The 17478-nt window shown below is 38.9% G+C and overlaps 1 protein-coding gene across 3 annotated transcripts in view; it reads right to left on the reverse strand.

Moving 5' to 3' along the window:
• Nucleotides 1–17478, reverse strand: part of VMP1 (vacuole membrane protein 1) — a 133796-nt gene that overhangs the window by 76429 nt on the left and 39889 nt on the right. The gene's annotated exons all lie outside the window — the stretch shown is intronic.

The raw sequence follows: 17478 nt of genomic DNA on the forward strand, positions 1-17478 counted from the left end.
TACACATAATGAGTCACTTATTTGAGGTCTACATTTCAATTAGCTTTGACGAATATATTCAGCCATAGAACCACACCAATCAAGATACAGAACATTTCCATTACTGCAAAAATGATCCCTTGGCCAGGCACGGCAGCTCACGCCTGTATTCCCACCACTTTGGGAGGCTGAGCCAGGATGACTGCTTAAAGCCAGGAGTTCGAGACCAGCCTGGGCTACAAAGCAAGACCTCATCTCTACAAAAATTTAAAAAATTAGCCATGCATTGTGGCATGTGCCTGTAGTCCCAGCTACTCAGGAGACTAAGGCAGGAGGATTGCTTGAGCCCAGGTGTTGGAGGCTGTAGTGAGCTATGATTGTGCCACTGCACTCCAGTCTAGACAATGGAACAAGGCCCCATCCCTTATAAAAAAAAATCCCTTGTGTTCCTCTGGGGCCAATTCCCTCCCTCAAGTCCTAGTCCCCGGCAACCACTGATCTAATTCCTTGCTTGACTTTTATTTTATTTATCTATATTTCTCATTGTTAGATAATTCCTTTTATTAAAAAAAACTTCCTGAGCCACTGTTCTTTTAGGCACAATTTGAGAATATCACTTTATGTCCTTACTTAAAAACAGCTGGTGATGTACCACGTCATGTAACCTTTCCCAGTGAGATCATAAAGCAAAAATGTAACTGTGAAACCAGTATCAATGAGTTTTACACAATGGTTCCTAAAAGCAGGAGATGAGGTGTCTGCATACTAGGGAGTTGGTTAAAATATAGATTCCTGGGTCCCTTAAGCATAGGTTGATAGATGTCCTCTAGCATACAGTAACTAGCAGCCATCAGCTATTATGAAGAGAAATACTTTATTTGTAGAATAAAATTATTTACATATATGCACACATGAGATTTTATTACTAACTATATTGTGTGAGTATTTCTGAATCCGAAGGTTTCTATTAAAGATTTCTCCAATGATTTTTCATAAATGAGTCAGTCCCACAGAAAAGTAAGTGGGCTCTGTGTATAAGAAAGTATTTTAAGATCACTTGATGAAAGAATCTGTGGTTCAAAGTACATAAAATCTAGTGACAAAAATAAAACTAAGACATTCTACTATCAAGATAATAAAATTTTGTTTGATGTTAATATACAAAGTTGTTCACACATATGTGGTATTTATCTCTAAATAGAATCGGCATTTTCTGTTAAAATAATACCTAAAAAATGAAATCCTTGGCACTGAATCAGTTAATTATTAGTTTTTTCTGGATCAAAAAAATCGATGTGAAGTTTTAGCCTTTGTTCCTCTTTTTGGGGACTTTTAATTCTTGGAAATGCAGAAATATTAAAGTATTAAAATAATTATATAAGATTTTGAAAAGAATACTTTGACTACTTAGGTTTTTGAAAACTTATGATTAACCATGAAATCTACAATTATTTCTTTAAACACCAGGTGCACACAAGAGATTCCACAGCTGGGGGAAGAAAGAATTATTTTGTGATACTACAAAAAAAACCCCAAAGTTTGTGATATTCAGAATAACTGAAGAGTTTGTGAAACATTTCTCCTCATACAATTATAGCTATCAGACATAATTTAAAAAAATAAGAAGAAATCAGCTGTAACTTCCACCTTTACTATTAGAAAACACAAAGGAGACATATGAATGCCAGTAAGTGAAAAAGAAGAAAATTTAAGAGTTTGTCCATGCTGTCCCCATGTTACTGTCCTCTTTGGCTACAGGTAGTCTACAGCTAAAGTTAGAAATGAATTTCAAGTGAACAAAAATAAAATTGCCCTGGGAGCTAAAATAATGAGATTTCTGGGATATATAGGGAAGAAAAAGCTGTATTTGCATTCCAGAAATATAAAAAATGTATCCTAACAGATTAAACACATTATCCAATAAAATAAAAGTTCTTCATAGTTTTAATTTTTAGTTATTCTGAAAAGAGAAATTTTCAACAATCTGATTTGAGAATGTTTTTTCAAGTCTCTGATTTGAGAATTCTTTCTTCTAAAGAAGTCTGTTCATTCACTCAACTAAACTGACATATATTTTCCATAACCACACTAATAAGTCATGATTACTCAGCCTTTGAGGCAGATGTGGTGGTTCCCAGAAAAAATGAACATTAACAACTCAGTTTCTTGTCCTTTGTTCATAGTTTAAACTATATTAAGTGATAGGAAACCTCACAAGTTCTATTCAACATTTTAGCTTAATGGTTTCCAAATATAACCAATTTGAATGAAAAAATGTTTATATGAAAAATTCAAATAAAAACTAAAAAATTTTTTTGATTAAAAGTTTTAAAAGTTACACATAATTCAAACTACTTTTAATGTATATTTTCTAAAAACTACAAGTCTCACTACAATGTAGCAAATATGAGTCACATTTTAAACCACACTAAACAAAGAAACAAGAGGGTAAAGACCCAAACAGCTATAGTATTAATTGAAAAGCCTAACTGGATAAAACCTGCCACAGGATATAAAATTTATATATTTACTGAGCAGCAGGTTCCAACTCTTGTGGGAGCATGGGTTAGGGATCCTGGTCTATGGCTGAAGGTGTTCTGCCTCAGGGCTGGATGAAGTAATGGATTCTAGACTTTCATTTCTATAGCAAACAATTAGAAAACTGGACAAAATATATGGGACAATTCTTTTTAGACATTGTACTACAGGCAGTACAGGGCTTTGATTACTAAGAGAAGGGATAAAAATGAAGAAACCATACATTGACTCTGGCTTCTTGTCTGTAGACACATTCCACGCCTGCCAAAAATTCCACGGTCAAAAGAGCAAGAGCCCAAACAAAGCATGTTGCTCCTGCCGAGTTGAGAATGAGATTGGGGTTCACGAGTTCAGGATTCAAGGAGGCTGAGGCAGTCAGAATTTATGAGGCAGAATACCAGAAAAGACAAAGCTACACAGAGAGAAGGAACTCTAGAAATCTGCACAGGGGTCCCCTTCAGACTCTGGCACACAAAGCTGCATTGCATGCTAAGGTGAGACCACATGTCCAGGCAAAGAACTACTGGGAAAAGAACAATTACTGGGGATTTGTAAACTGACCAATTCCCAGAGTTCACACAGGCCTGGGAAACATTTGTGATCAACCAGCTGGAGTACAGAGACTCAGCATTCAACCCAGAAAGGTCATGCCTGGGTAGGTACGACCTTTCCTTCTGGTTCTAAGGTGAAAGCTACTCTAGTCTGACCCTAACGGGGTTTAAAACAAGTCTTAAAATGATCAAGCTGATCCACAGGTAACTTAATTGTCCACTTCACCCTGCCCCCACATCAATGTTCTATAGTGGAAGACAAACAAAATCCATACAATCAACAATTTAACACTACATATCTAGCATTCAATTAAAAATTACTAGCACTCAATATAATATTACTAGATATGTGAAGCAGCAAATTATAACTCATAACCAAAAGAAATATTGCTCAATAGAAACAGATCCAGATTTGATGAAAAGTATCAATCTGCAGACTTAAGAAACTGAACAAATCCAGTCAGGATTGACACAAAGAAAATAAAACATATGGGCTGGGTGCGGTGGCTCACGCCTGTAATCCTAGCACTTTGGGAGGCCGAGGTGGGTGGATCATTAGGTCAGGAGTTCGAGACCCCCCTGGCCAACATAGTGAAACCTGTCTCTACTAAAAATACAAAAAAAGCCGGGTGTGGTGGCAAGTGCCTATAATCCCAGTTACTGGGGAGGCTGGGGCAGGAGAATTGCTTGAACCCAGGAGGCAGAGGGTGCGGTGAGCTGAGATTTCACCACTGCATGCCAGCACAGAAAAGAAAAGAAAAGAAAAGAAAAGAAAAGAAAAGAAAAGAAAAAACATATAGGCCGGGCATGGTGGCTCACACCTGTAATCCCAGCGCTTTGGGAGGCCAAGGCAGGTGGATCATGAGGTCAGGAGATTGAGACCATCCTGGCCAACATGGTGAAACCACATCCCTACTAAAAATACAAAAATTAGCTGGGTATGGTGGTGCGCACCTGTAATCCCAGCTACTCGGGAGGCTGAGGCAGGGGAATGGCTTGAACCCGGGAGGTGGAGATTGCAGTGAGCCAAGATTGCGCCACGGCACTCCAGCCTGGCGTCAGAGCAAGATGCCATCTCGAGAAAAGAAAAAAGAAAATAGAAAATAAAGCATAATCAAACTGCTAAAAATCATCACAATCATGTCATAATGAAATTGCTATAATTCAATGATAAGAGGAAAAGTCTTAAAAACAATAGAGGAGATAAAAATAAAACTATCTACAGGGAAAAATAGGTCAGACTTTTCATCAGAAATAATGCAAACCAAAGGACATCAGAATTACTTCTTTAAAATGTCAAAGAAAAAAATTCCTGTGAATCTGGGAGCTAAGGAAAATATATTTCAAAAAAATATGTCTCAAAACAGTACTGTGGGTTTATGACATATGAGGAAGTAAAATATATAAGAAGTAAAATGTATGACAACTAAAGCACAAATTATAAATTATGGGAGGAGGAAATGAAGAACACTATTATAAGGTTGTTACATTTTATACAAAATGAGAAAATAATACTTCATTGTTCACCCTGTAAGTTAATGGAGCATATTGCAAACCTTAGGACGACCACTAATTTTTTTTCTTTTTTTTTTTGAGAAAGGGTCCTACCCTGTTGCCTAGGCTGGAGGGCAGTAGTGTGATCACAGCTCAGTGGAGTCTTGACTGCCCAGGCTCATGAGATTCTACCTCAGCCTCCTGAGTAGCTGGGACCACAGGCATGCATCACTACACCTAGCTATACCACTAAAAATTTTAAAAGAAGTAGAACAAACAAGCAAATAAATTCAATACCAAAAACACCAAAAAAACAAAACAAAACAAAAAAACAAAAAAACCCCTCAGTCCAAAAGAAGGCAGAGAAAAAAGAAAAAGGAATAAAAAATTAGATATGACAAACAGTTTGAGGGTAGACTTAAACCCAATCATATTGATAACTACATTAACTGCAAATGGACCAAACATATGAATTCAGGCAGACACTGTCAGACTGGATTAGTACATGCTGTCTATAAGAAACCCACTTTAAATATTAAGAACCCAGAAAAGAAAGAGTAAAGAGATGGGAAAAGAAAAACCATTTAAAAAATCCATAAAAAAGATAAAGTAGCTAAATTGATATTAGACAAAGTAGATTTAAGGACAGAGAATATTAACAGATTCATAGGAACAAATGATAAAAGGTCTAATTCTCAGGAAGTCAGACCAATTCTAAACGTGTATACACCCAATAACAGAGTGTTAAAATACACAAAACAAAAACAGAACAGAGAAATGAACAAATCCCCAATTATAGCTGGAAATTTCTTTATTTTATTTTATCTTTTTTGAGACGGAGTCTCACTCTGTTGCCCAGGCTGGAGTGCAATGGCACGATTTTGGCTCACTGCAACCTTCGCCTCTGGGGTTCAAGCGATTCTCCTGCCTCAGCCTCCCAAGTACCTGGGGTTACAGGCACCCGCCACCACACCCAGCTAATTTTTGTATTTTTGGTAGAGATGGGATTTCACCATGTTGGTCAGGCTGGTTTTGAACTCCTGACCTCAGGTGATCCACCCAACTGGGACTGCAGGTGCAAGACACCACACCCAACTAATTTTGTTGTTGTTGTTGTTGAGACAGGGTCTCTCATTCCATCACCCAAACTGGGGTGCAGTGGCAAGATCTTGGCTCACTGCAGCCTCAACCTCTCGAGTTCCGGTGATCTTCCCCCCTCAGCCTCCTGGCTAGCTGGGACTACAGGTGTACACCACCACGCCTGGCTAATTCTTTGTAGAGATGGGGTTTTGCCTGTTGCCCAGGCTGGTCTCTAACTCTTGGGCTCAAGTGATCTACCCGCCTCAGTCTCTCAAAGTGCTGGGATTACAGGTGTAAGCCAGAGTGCCCAGCCCAGCTAATTTTTTTTCATTATTTGTAGACAGGTCTCCTTATGTTGCTTAAACTCCTAGGCTCAGAGGATCCTCCTACCAATGCCTCCCAAAGTGCTGGCATTACAGGTATGAGCCAGCGTACCTGGCCTAGATAATTTTTTTTCGTTATTTTTAGAGATGGGTCTCCCTGTGTTGCCCAGGCTAGTCTCAAACTCCTGGGCTCAAGAGATTCTCCCACCAAGGCCTCCCAAAGTGCTGGGATTACTGGTGTGAGCCACCACACCTGGCCCCACCTAATTTTTCTATTTTTTGTAGAGACAGGATCTGCCTATGTTGTCCAGGCTGGTCTCAAACTCAGTTCAAGGGATCCTCCTGCCTTGGCCTCCCAAAGCACTGGGATTAGAGGTGAGCCACCATGCCTGGCACATACATAGTTGAAAACTTCAACATCTATATTTCATTAATTGATAGAACAACTACACTGATAACTGTATGGACACAGAAGATTTGAATAACATAGAAAATACCACCCAGCAAGAGCCAAATACATATTATTTTCAAGTACACATGGAATATTTGCCAAGACAGACTATATGCTGTGCTATAAAATGAGTCTGAACACATTTAAAAGGATGTGACATGTGGCAAGGTAAAGATCAATACAGGGAGTACATCTTAAAGTGGCAAATAGGCCAGGAAGGGTGGCTCACGTCTGTATTCTCAGCACTTTGGGAGACTGAGGCGGGAGACTCACTGGAGCCCAGGAGTTTTGAGACGAGCCTGGGTAACATGGCGAGACCCTCTCTCTCAAAACAAAAAACAAAACAAAACAAAACAAAAAAATTAGCTAAGTGTGGTGGTGTGCACCTGTAGTCCCAGTGAAGTGGGAAGATTGCTTGAGCCTGGGAGGTCAAGGTTGCTGTAAGCTGAGATCGCGCCACTGCACTCCAGCCTGGGCAACAGAGTGAGACCCTGTCTTAAAAAAAAAAAAGAAAAGAAAAGTGGTGAATAAAGGTCTGTTTTATTTTTGGTAACTCAGTATAGTTATTCTAGATGAAGTCAAATCAACAAGATAGCTTGGTTATTTGCAACATATTGGACATCTGGATTTGCTTCATTTCAGAGTTCCATATATCTAGTCTCATGAGCTGTATTACATTATATTTTCCAAAGATTGGTAATGGAATAATTTTGCCTTGTCCAGGATAAAAGATGTAGTGCTTGGCCAGGCAAGAGTATGTCTGGGTGAGAGCAAACCATACTCAGATGAAAGGTTAAGATTTCTAGTAAGAGCAGACATAGGTATTTGTCTGTGGAAAAAGATATTTTATCTTTTAAAAACTCTTTTTACATAAGTTTAAAAAGTTACATTTCCATGATTTACATTCTTTCATGAGTTTTAGTGATTAGAAAAGTTTTAGTGATTAGAAAAAAACCGAACTGAGATAATTCTATGTAACCAATTTTTACTCTAGCTTCAAGAATAATAATACACTACTAGTTCTTCTAATTAAGAGAAACTTAGAATTCAAAAAAAATTGTCCTAGAAGGGTAAAATTATACAAAACCACATCTATCTATCTATCTATCTATCTATCTATCTATCTATCATCTATCTATCGTCTAATCTATCTCCATCCTAATCTGGTAGTGAAGAGTTTTAAGTAGTTTTCTGATAATAATATAGTATCTATGTTAAGCCCAGAGAAAGAAATCCTTGTGCCACAAACACTAATTAGGGTCATAGTAAGAAAAGGGTGAATATATTCATACTTGAATTTGTGAAAAAATCATACTAGTAAAATGATAAACTAGTATGTACACTGCTGCTTAATTTTAAGTAAAACATTTTCTGGATTTTGAACTTTTCAAGTTCTTTGGATTTACACTATAGCAGCTCATGCTTTACTATAATTGTACCTTCTTCACACACTTTGTAGCATTTAAAGGATTGAAAAGGTTATACTCATGTCTATGTTTCATCAAGAAAAACAGTATACCATCCAAAAGACCAGAGACAGAATACTGTTGGGTTTACTTTAGGGTCCTTTCTTACAGAGATATCTTTTAAAAACGAAAGACCTAAAACGTTCATATCAATTATTAGCCTAATTTAGGCAAGTATATTTATCAACCAAGATGAAGAATACAACATCACATTAAGAGTGCAGAATGTGTGTTGCGTGTGTATGAGTATTTTTAAGGAAGGCAAGCAGACAAAACAGACAGACAGACATTCTTCCACTCTAGACGGCTCCCTCAGAACTGATAAAACATTCCTAAAGACTGGAGTTGTTTGGACAACATCTGTAATGTCAATTCATAGCCTAATCCATCATCTATACACAGAAGTCAAGTGAGATCCCAAAGGCAAAATTTCCAATTAGTTTTGTCTGGATAGTTTAGGGCAAAGGTAATAAAATCAAGAATCCTGTGCTGATTCACTGGGAAAACATTTATTTGCCACACTCTTCACTAAGGAACAAAAGCAGTCAGTGGTTAGTCTGGAATGTGATTCATTAGGAATATCTGGGTGATAAATAAACAAAAAAAGATGACAAATGGTTGTTTGTATGACTTGCAAAACCTTTGTTTTCTTTCAGGGGACTTCAGAAACCCTTTTGCAAACACAGGAATTCTCTTCAGAATTTTTTTAATCATTGTTTTTCTCATTAGAGTCAGAAAACAAGGTTATGGTCTACAGCAAATAATTCCAGAAGGCTAGAGTGTAAAATATCGATTCCCAATGGGCACTGACAAGTTTACCCAGTGTTTATATTATTTTTGTGAAGAAGGTCCCAAGTTATGCCTCTGATCTCTCTTTACAAAATGCAGTACAGGCTGGGAATGGTGCCTCATGCTTGTAATCCTAACACTTTGAGAGGCTGAGGCAGCAGGATCACTTGAGCCCAGGAGTTCGAGACTAGCCCCGACAACACAGTGAGATTCCGTCTCTACTAAGAAAAAATATTAGCCCAGTGTGGTGGCATATGCCTGTAGTCCCAGTTACTTGGGAGGCTGAGATGGGAGGACCACTCGAGCCCAGGAGTTCAAGGTTGCAGTGAGCTATGATCATGCCACTGCACTCCAGCCTGAGTGACAGAGCAAGACCCTGTCTCAAAAAAAAAACAAAAACCAAAACAAAAAACAAAGAAACAAACTGTCAAAAAGCAGTAACCGGGGCATGCATTAATGTGGATTTCAGTTTTCTAAATCTGTTGGTAAATTACTGTTGGTAACTTCTATCTCCTCCTTTGTTTAACAAAAAGCCTAATAATGCCTGTTACCTAGGTCATAGGGTAGAAATATGAGATTATACTATAAAAGTGCAAATATAAAATTGCTAGCCAAAACAAAAGAAATGTGAACTCTATAGTATTAGTTCATGCTCCAAGTTATAAGGTACTGTCTTTGAAGCTATTTTTATTATATTGAATTAATCCATATTAAAAGGCATGTTTGGCCAGGTGTGGTGGCTCACGCTTGCAATCCCAGCAGTTTGGGAGGCTGAGGCGGGTGGATCACTTGAGGTCAGGAGTTCGAGACCAGCCTGGCCAACATTGTGAAACCCCCGTCTCTACTAAAAATACAAAAAGTTAGCCGGGTGTGGTGGCGTATGCTTGTAGTCCCAACTACTCGAGAGGCTGAGGCAGGAGAATCACTTGAACATGGGAGATGGAGTTTGCCGTGAGCCAAGATTGCGCCATTGCACTCCAGCCTGGGCGACAGAGTGAGTCTCCGTCTAAAACAAAAAAAGCAAAAAAGAAAAAGAAGGCATGTTTCACCTTTGTTCTCTAGACCCAAGCAACTTTTGTTCATACAGTTGACTTAAGTATTCAAGAAAAATGAACTGAATATTTATGAGAGGGCTGCTAAAAAAGGGGGGGCTAGTATAAATTGTTTAAAATGTATGCTCAACAACAAATTTAAGTTAAACTAAATTTTCTTGGCTTTCATTTAAGCATACATTAATAAACTTAAGGGCAGGAAGTTACCCAGTCTGTGCATACCCCTCTTCCTTGGCAAAAACCCAGCCCGATGTCCTGAAGACCTTGGTTTCTTCTTTTGATGTGGTGATGCTCAGCAGAGTTAATATATGAGTCATTCCTTAGGGAAAGACAGGGAGAAGAGCTTTCATGCCTTCATCAAACAAAAGGCAAATAGATTTTTTTCTAAGAAGGGTCTGTTGGTCTTCCTGAAACAGCACTGAGTCACTGCATGCTTATAGCCATAGTTATAAGCGTCTGGTATCAAGTCATACCAGAGCCTTAACTTTTGGTAATTTATTTTTTGTCTTAAAAGGAGGATAGACAAATGAGCAATAAAGCAATAGTCAGAAGTCAAGCTGAATTGCTAGGGAAGAAGCTGGCTAACAATTTTTTTAAAAAAGAATGATTCCACTTTATGGTATTAACTACTATATTTCACTTACTGAAACTATGTCACTATTTTATTTCAACCCATATCAATGCAGTTTTCCAAATAATATTTACTTTCAGCAATAGCCAAGAGTCAAAAAGTATCAGAAATGTCTATATCTAAGGAAAAAACAGCTTTTAAAAAGTGCAGAATACTATACAGTACTTCCTCCTTAGGGTGCCATATACAGAGGATGTCATAAATATGAAAAAGCAATTAAGATGTCAGATTTTTTAAGTGTATAATTTTTTTTGTTTTCTTTTTAGTCATCAATTGACCTGCACTTCAGGGTAAATGTACAATTTTTAACACATATTTTAATAATGAAATAATCCCAAACTTTAAAGCAGAAACAGGCTCTGAATCTTACACAGGGGCACACATCTCACAACTTTCTTTGTGTCTAATTTATAACAAAAAGTACTTTTTTTCTGTAAAAATGGTCATATGAAACAAATGGCTCACAGATATCATTCAAAGGATAACACCTTGATATTACAGCTTCTAATAAAATCTGATCTATTCTACAATGTAACTGAATAGTTTCCAACTTTTCTACTTCCAAACTGCTTCTAGAAAGTAAAACTAACACTTTAAACATGAGAAAATCCAATGGTATAAATATATGGCAAATAGAAAAATTGTAAAATATAATCAGCCTTCTACTTATAGCTAAATATTTGGGTATGTTTTTAAATTACAAAATGATTGTCGATCGTTTTTCTTCTCTTTACAGTTCTTTGTCTAGAAGCTGGGCTTAACTGAAAGGGATATAGGGCTTTGTGAAGTCTTTTGCCAGGAAACTGCTCCACCTAGTGTCAAAAATTGTACATACATCACATTATATAGGAGAGTAAATTGTAGCCCAAATTGCTATTAAGAACAGGCTTTATAAATCCTTAATGTTACATACAGTTTACAAATGGTTCTTTAATCATCTTTTTGTCTTGTAACTTGATGAATCGTAATGTACATGCATATAAGCAGCATGTCCAGAATACATTTCTCATAATCAAGTACCAAAGTCCCTGTTTTTGTTAATCTGGTTAATTACAGAATTATAAATCATATTTCTGTTAGTGGGAAATACTTACAAGGTGGCTACTGAAATAACCCTATCACTTCTCCTAATTGTGTATAACATCTAAACTTTTTTTTTTTTCTTGAGACAGAGTCTCATTCTGTCGCCCAGGCTAGAGCGCAGTGGCCCGATCATAACCTCCCTTGGCTCAAGCGATTCTCCAACCTTGGCCTCAACCTCCACCTGAGTAGCTGGGACTACAGGAGCATGCCACTATACCTGGCTAATTAAAATTTTTTTTTTTTGTAGAGATGGGGTCCCACTAGGTTGCCCAGGCTGGTATGGTCTTGAACTCCCGGCCTCAAGTGATCCTCCTGCCTTGGCCTCCCAAAGCGCTGAGAATATAGGTGCGAGCCACTGCACCTGGCCTAAGCTTTTTAGAAATAAATTTTATTGTGCATAATTGAGGCTTACAATATGTTGTTATAGTATACATACAGATAACAAAATGGTTATACTATAGTAAGGCAAATTAACATGTCTATCATCTTACATAGCTACTTTTTAAAAATAAGAACAGCTAAAAATCTACTTAACAAAAATCCCTAATCCATTATAATTTTACAACTGTGGTACCTTAGATCTTTAGACCTGTTCATCCTACACCTGACATTTAAACTTAATCCATAAATTATTTATTCCTCAAAACGGTTACAATCTTGTAAAATCTGGTATTTAAGAGGAATTGAACATACTAATGGTTACATGAAACTGGAACCAAATCTTCCTGTCATTAGACAGCTCATTTAGAAGACATTCTTCTGCTTTTCCCTTCATAAAAAGCTTTTTCTTTTTACTCTTAATTTTTTTTATACAACTCATATATGCACAACTGTGTTCTTTTCTAAAGCATCATATGAAACCTGTTATTTCTTGATCAAGAAGAGAGAAATGATAGTACTTATTTGGCAAATGGGTGAAACAAATACACAGATGTCATACAAAAATCCTTAGAAGACAGCTAGCTCTCTCATTAAGGCTCCCAGGCTCACTATGTCTCTTCCGGTGTACTACTGTCATTCAGTGAGTTGGAGCAGGGGTTAACAAACCACAAACTGCAGACCAAATTCAGCCTACTACCTGTTTTTATGAATAAAGTTTTACAGGAAAACGGCCACATTCACTCATTTATGTACTGTCTATAATTGTTTTCTCATTATAATGACAGATCTGAGTAGTTGCACAGAGACTGGATAGCCCACAATGTGTAAATAGCTACGGATCTCACCCTTTACAGAAAAAGTGAGGCTGGATACAGTGGCTCATGCCTGTAATCTCAGCACTTTAGGAGGCTGAGGCGAGAGGATCTCTTGAGCCGAGGAGTTTGAGACCAGCCTGGGCAACATGGAGAGACCCCGTTTCTACCCCTAAAAAAAAAATAGCTGGGTGTAGTGGTGCACACCTGTAGTCCCAGCTACTTGGGAGGCTGAGGTGGCAGGATCTCTTGAGCCCAGGAGGTTGAGGCTACAGCGGGCCATATTCATGCCACTGTACTCCAGCCTGGCAACAGAGAGAAACCCTGCCTCAAAAAAGAAATGAAGATAAAAGAAAATGAAAAAGAGAAAGTATGCTCTGTAGCCCTAGGTTAGACTTTTCTTTTTTTTTTTTTTTGAGATGGAGTTTTGCTCTTGTTGCCCAGGCTGAAGTGCAATGACGCAATCTCGGCTCACTGCAACCTCCGCCTCCCCCGTTCAAACAATTATCTTGCCTCAGCCTCCCGAGTAGTTGGGATTATACGCGTCCCCCCTCCCCCCGCCAATGCCCAGCTAATTTTTGTATTTTTAGTAGAGACAGGGTTTCACCATGTTGGCCAGGCTGGTCTCAAACTCCTGACCTCAGGTGATCCGCCTACCGCAGCCTCCCAAAGTGCTGGGATCACAGGCATGAGCCACCACGCCCAGTCTAGACCATTATTAAGATAGAAATTTTGACTCACAAAAACAGGCTGCATAGAGATGAACCAAAGAGGTCAACAGCAGCTATGTTCTCTTTATGCAAACATTAATTTACTATTCTTACTCTGGATATAATTTCCACTACATGAGAGAATAAATAAGCATTTCTGATCGCTCATGTACTGGATCTTCTAAAAGGTAACCTGAATGCTTGCTAAGACTAAAATAAATCTGTCAATGGATTTTGGGGAATTAATATGCAATAAAAGAGTGCTTAAAAGGTGCTACCTGGCTGATCACGAGGTCAGGAGATCAAGACCATCCTGGCTAACACGGTGAAACACCGTCTCTACTGAAAATACAAAAAATTAACCGGGCGTGGTGGCGGGCACCTGTAGTCCCAGCTACTCGGGAGGCTGAGGCAGGGGAATGGCATGAACCCGGGAGGCGGAGCTTGCAGTAAGCCGAGATTGCACCACTGCACTCCAGCCTGGGCGACAGAGCGAGACTCCGTCTCCAAAAAAAAAAAAAAAAGGTGCTATCTTGGAAAAATCTGCCAGCCCCAGAAGCTTCTTTGCACCCAATCTACATACAAACTCAAATAAGGTAAATGAACTACTTGCACTACTTGACAGGCAAAATTTGTTCAAGGTAGATATCAAATAAATGAACAAAAATATGCCTGCATAAGAACTAAAAACAGAGGAAATGCAGTTTACAAATGCTATTAATTTCTAATTTATTTAATATTCTTTATTTCAAAGTACAATATACCTCACTATAAAGATAAACCAGAGACATAAGCATATTAGCATATGTTGAATAAAATGATTTTAAAAATCACTCATTGTGGGCTGGGCGTGGTGGCTCATGCCTGTAATCCCAGCACTTTGGGAGGCTGAGGTAGGTGCATTACCTGAGGTCAGGAGGTCCAGGCCAGCCTGGCCAACATGGGGAAACCCCATTTCTACTAAAAATACAAAAATTAGCCAGGTGTGGTGGTGGACACCTGTAATCTCAGCTACTTGGGAGTGTGAGGAAGGAGAATCACTTGAACCCAGGAGGCAGAGGTTGCAGTGAGCCGAGTTTGCACCACTGCACTCCAGCCTGGGCAACAAGAGCGAAACTCCATCTCAAAAAAAAAAAAAGAATTATTCATTGTGCCTATTTTTTGTCTAAATTTAAGTAAATTGAATGCAAACAGCATAATAAAATGTTTACACAGCAAGAAGTAGATGCACTTTTATTTGCTGGAGAAATAAAATGATGCACTAATATTTAATATAAAACTGTTATGCAAATTAAGAAAAAGCTATATATAGATTAGGTCATTTTTCATCAACTGTCACAAATAAGACTCAGATGTTAGGAACAGACTGTTTTGCCAATAAAAGAAGTCGACTTATTCTATCTCATAGGCTTTGCAAAGATTCTATTTTACATTAATATATTCAACATATATTTGTTGAGCACCTATTGAGTACTAGGCTCTGTTCTAGACAGTTGGAATACAACAGTAAGTTAAATAGAGGTGATGTAAAACCTAGGATGATTTTATTTTCCTCCAGACAAGTTTGCTTTTAGTGGGTAGACAGGCTGGGCCACTTACAGTTCTAAGAAGATAACAAGATTATTTGAACTTGAGGCAGGGCATGGTGGCTCATGCCTGTAATTGCAGCGCTTTGGGAGGCTGAGGGGGGCTGATGACTTGAGGTCAGGAATTCGAGACCAGCCTGGCCAACATGGTGAAACCCTGTCTCTACTAAAACTACAAAAACTAGCCAGGTGTGGTGGTGCATGAGTGTAATCCCACCTACTTGGGAGGCTGAGACATGAGAATCACTTGAACCCAGGAGCTGGAGGTTGCAGTGAGCTGAGACCACACCACTGCACTCCAGTTTGGGTGACAGAGCGAGACTCTGTCTCAAAAAAAAAAAAAAAAGATTATTTAAACTTGAGCTTCAGTACCCGTGAAAGTTGATTTATATCTAGTTCATCACATCTTTTAAAGTGTAGCCCTTTAGAGTTCAAATTCAAAGCCTGCAGGTTTATCAGGGCCTATCCTTGGCCAGTCTCTGTTCTTTGGGTTTCCTGTATAACTTAGATCTTGGTCCTATAATTCTTTTACTCTCTTTAAACATATATACAAATACTCATATATACATATACTCACCTTTAAACATATATTTAAAAATTTATCGGCTGGGCATGGTGGCTCACGCCTGTAATCCCAGCACTTTGGGAGGCTGAGGTAGGCGGATCACGAGGTCAGGAGTTCAAGGCCAGCCTGACCAACACAGTGAAACCCTGTCTCTAATAAAAATAAAAAAAAAAAAAAAAAAAAATAGCCAGGTGTGGTAGCGGGTGCCTGTAATCCCAGCTACTGGGGAGGCTGAGGCAGGAGAAACGCTTGAACCCAGGAAGCAGAGGTTGCAGTGAGTTGAGACCACACCACTGCACTCCAGCCTGGGTGACAGAGCGAGACTCTGTCTCAAGAAAAAAAAAATTATAATAATAAAAAATTTATCCACTCTTTTAAGAAACTTTCATGGGAGAGTCGGTCTAAATTGCCTAGTCATCACTGTTGGAAATGAAATGATCAGTGGTTTTCAATCATTCTATAACACTGTACTGAAATCAATTGTGGGAAATGTTCCTCATAATTTGTTAAGACTAGCTAAAGCATATAAATTGAAAATTATTACATTTCAAAAATAAATCAGAGTAAGAATAGTGATATCGCTAATTATAATAGCAGCAATCATTTATTGAATACCTTGCATTTACTAGGTACTGAGCTGAAAATTGTACAAGTAATTTCATTAATCCTCAAAACAGTCTTATGAGATGGGTACTATTATTATCACTCCCATTTACAGTTGAATGACTGAGGTTTAAAAGTTAAGAAATTTGCCAAATATCACACAGCTAGTAATATTGTACTAGACATTCAAACCTAGCTGTTTTACTCTGAAGAGGCCCTATTTCCTATCATAGGAATGAAGGATTTAATGAAAGATTTTATTCTTATAACAAAATTGGTTTCAATCACTTACATATTCCTGAATATTAAAGAAAAGATTGGACTTAAAGTTAGTATGTTTGGTATTACACCTGACACTGGGCATACCATAGGAGTTATGTCCTGCATCTAAATATGTGTATCACAATGAAAGGAAAGGCTTTTTTTTTTTTTTTTGAGACGGAGTCTCGCTCTGTTGCCCAGGCTGGAGGGCAGTGGCACCATCTCGGCTCGCTGCAAGCTCTGCCTCAGGGGTTCACGCCATTCTCCTGTCTCAGCCTCCTGAGTAGCTGGGACTACAGGCACCTGCCACCACACCCAGCTAATTTTTTGTATTTTTAGTAGAGACCGGGTTTCACCGTGTTAGCCAGGATGGTCTCGATCTCCTGACCTCGTGATCCGCCCACCTTGGCCTCCCAAAGTGCTGGGATTATAGGCGTGAGCCACTGCGCCTGGATGGAAAGGCTTTCTTTTTAAGAGACAGGGTCTCGCTCTGTAACACAGGCTGGAGTGCGGTGGGACAATCATAGCTCACTGCAGCCTTAAACTCCTGGGCTCAAGTAGTCTTCCTACCTCAACTTCCTGAGTAGCTAGGACTATAGGTGTACACCCCCACACCCAGCTAATTAAAATAATTTTTTTTTAAAGAAATGGGGTCTTGGCCGGGCACTGTGGCTCATGTCTGTAATCCTAGCACTTTGGGAGGCCAAAGCAGGTGGATCACTTGAGGTTAGGAGTTCAAGACCTCCCTGGCCAACATGGTGAAACCCCGTCTCTACTAAAAATACAAAAATTAGCTGGGCGGTAGTGGCACACGCCTATAATCCCAGCTACTTGGGAAGCTGAGGCAGGAGAATCACTTGAGCCTGGGAGGCAGAGGTTGTGGCGAGCCAAGATTGTGCCACTGTACTCCAGCCTGGGCGACAGACTGAGACTCCATCTCAAAAAAAAAAAAGAAAGAAAGAACAAAAAAAACCAAAAAAACCGGGGTCTTGCTTTGTTGCCCAGGCTGGTCTTAAACGCCTGGCCTCAAGTGATCCCCCTGCCTCCCTCTCCCAATGTGCTGGGATTACAGGCATAAGCTGGCCAGAAAGGCAGACTATTAACTGCTGAACTAATTAATGAA

Source organism: Nomascus leucogenys, chromosome 14, assembly GCF_006542625.1.
Source record: "Nomascus leucogenys isolate Asia chromosome 14, Asia_NLE_v1, whole genome shotgun sequence".
In the NCBI taxonomy this organism is placed as follows: domain Eukaryota; kingdom Metazoa; phylum Chordata; class Mammalia; order Primates; family Hylobatidae; genus Nomascus; species Nomascus leucogenys.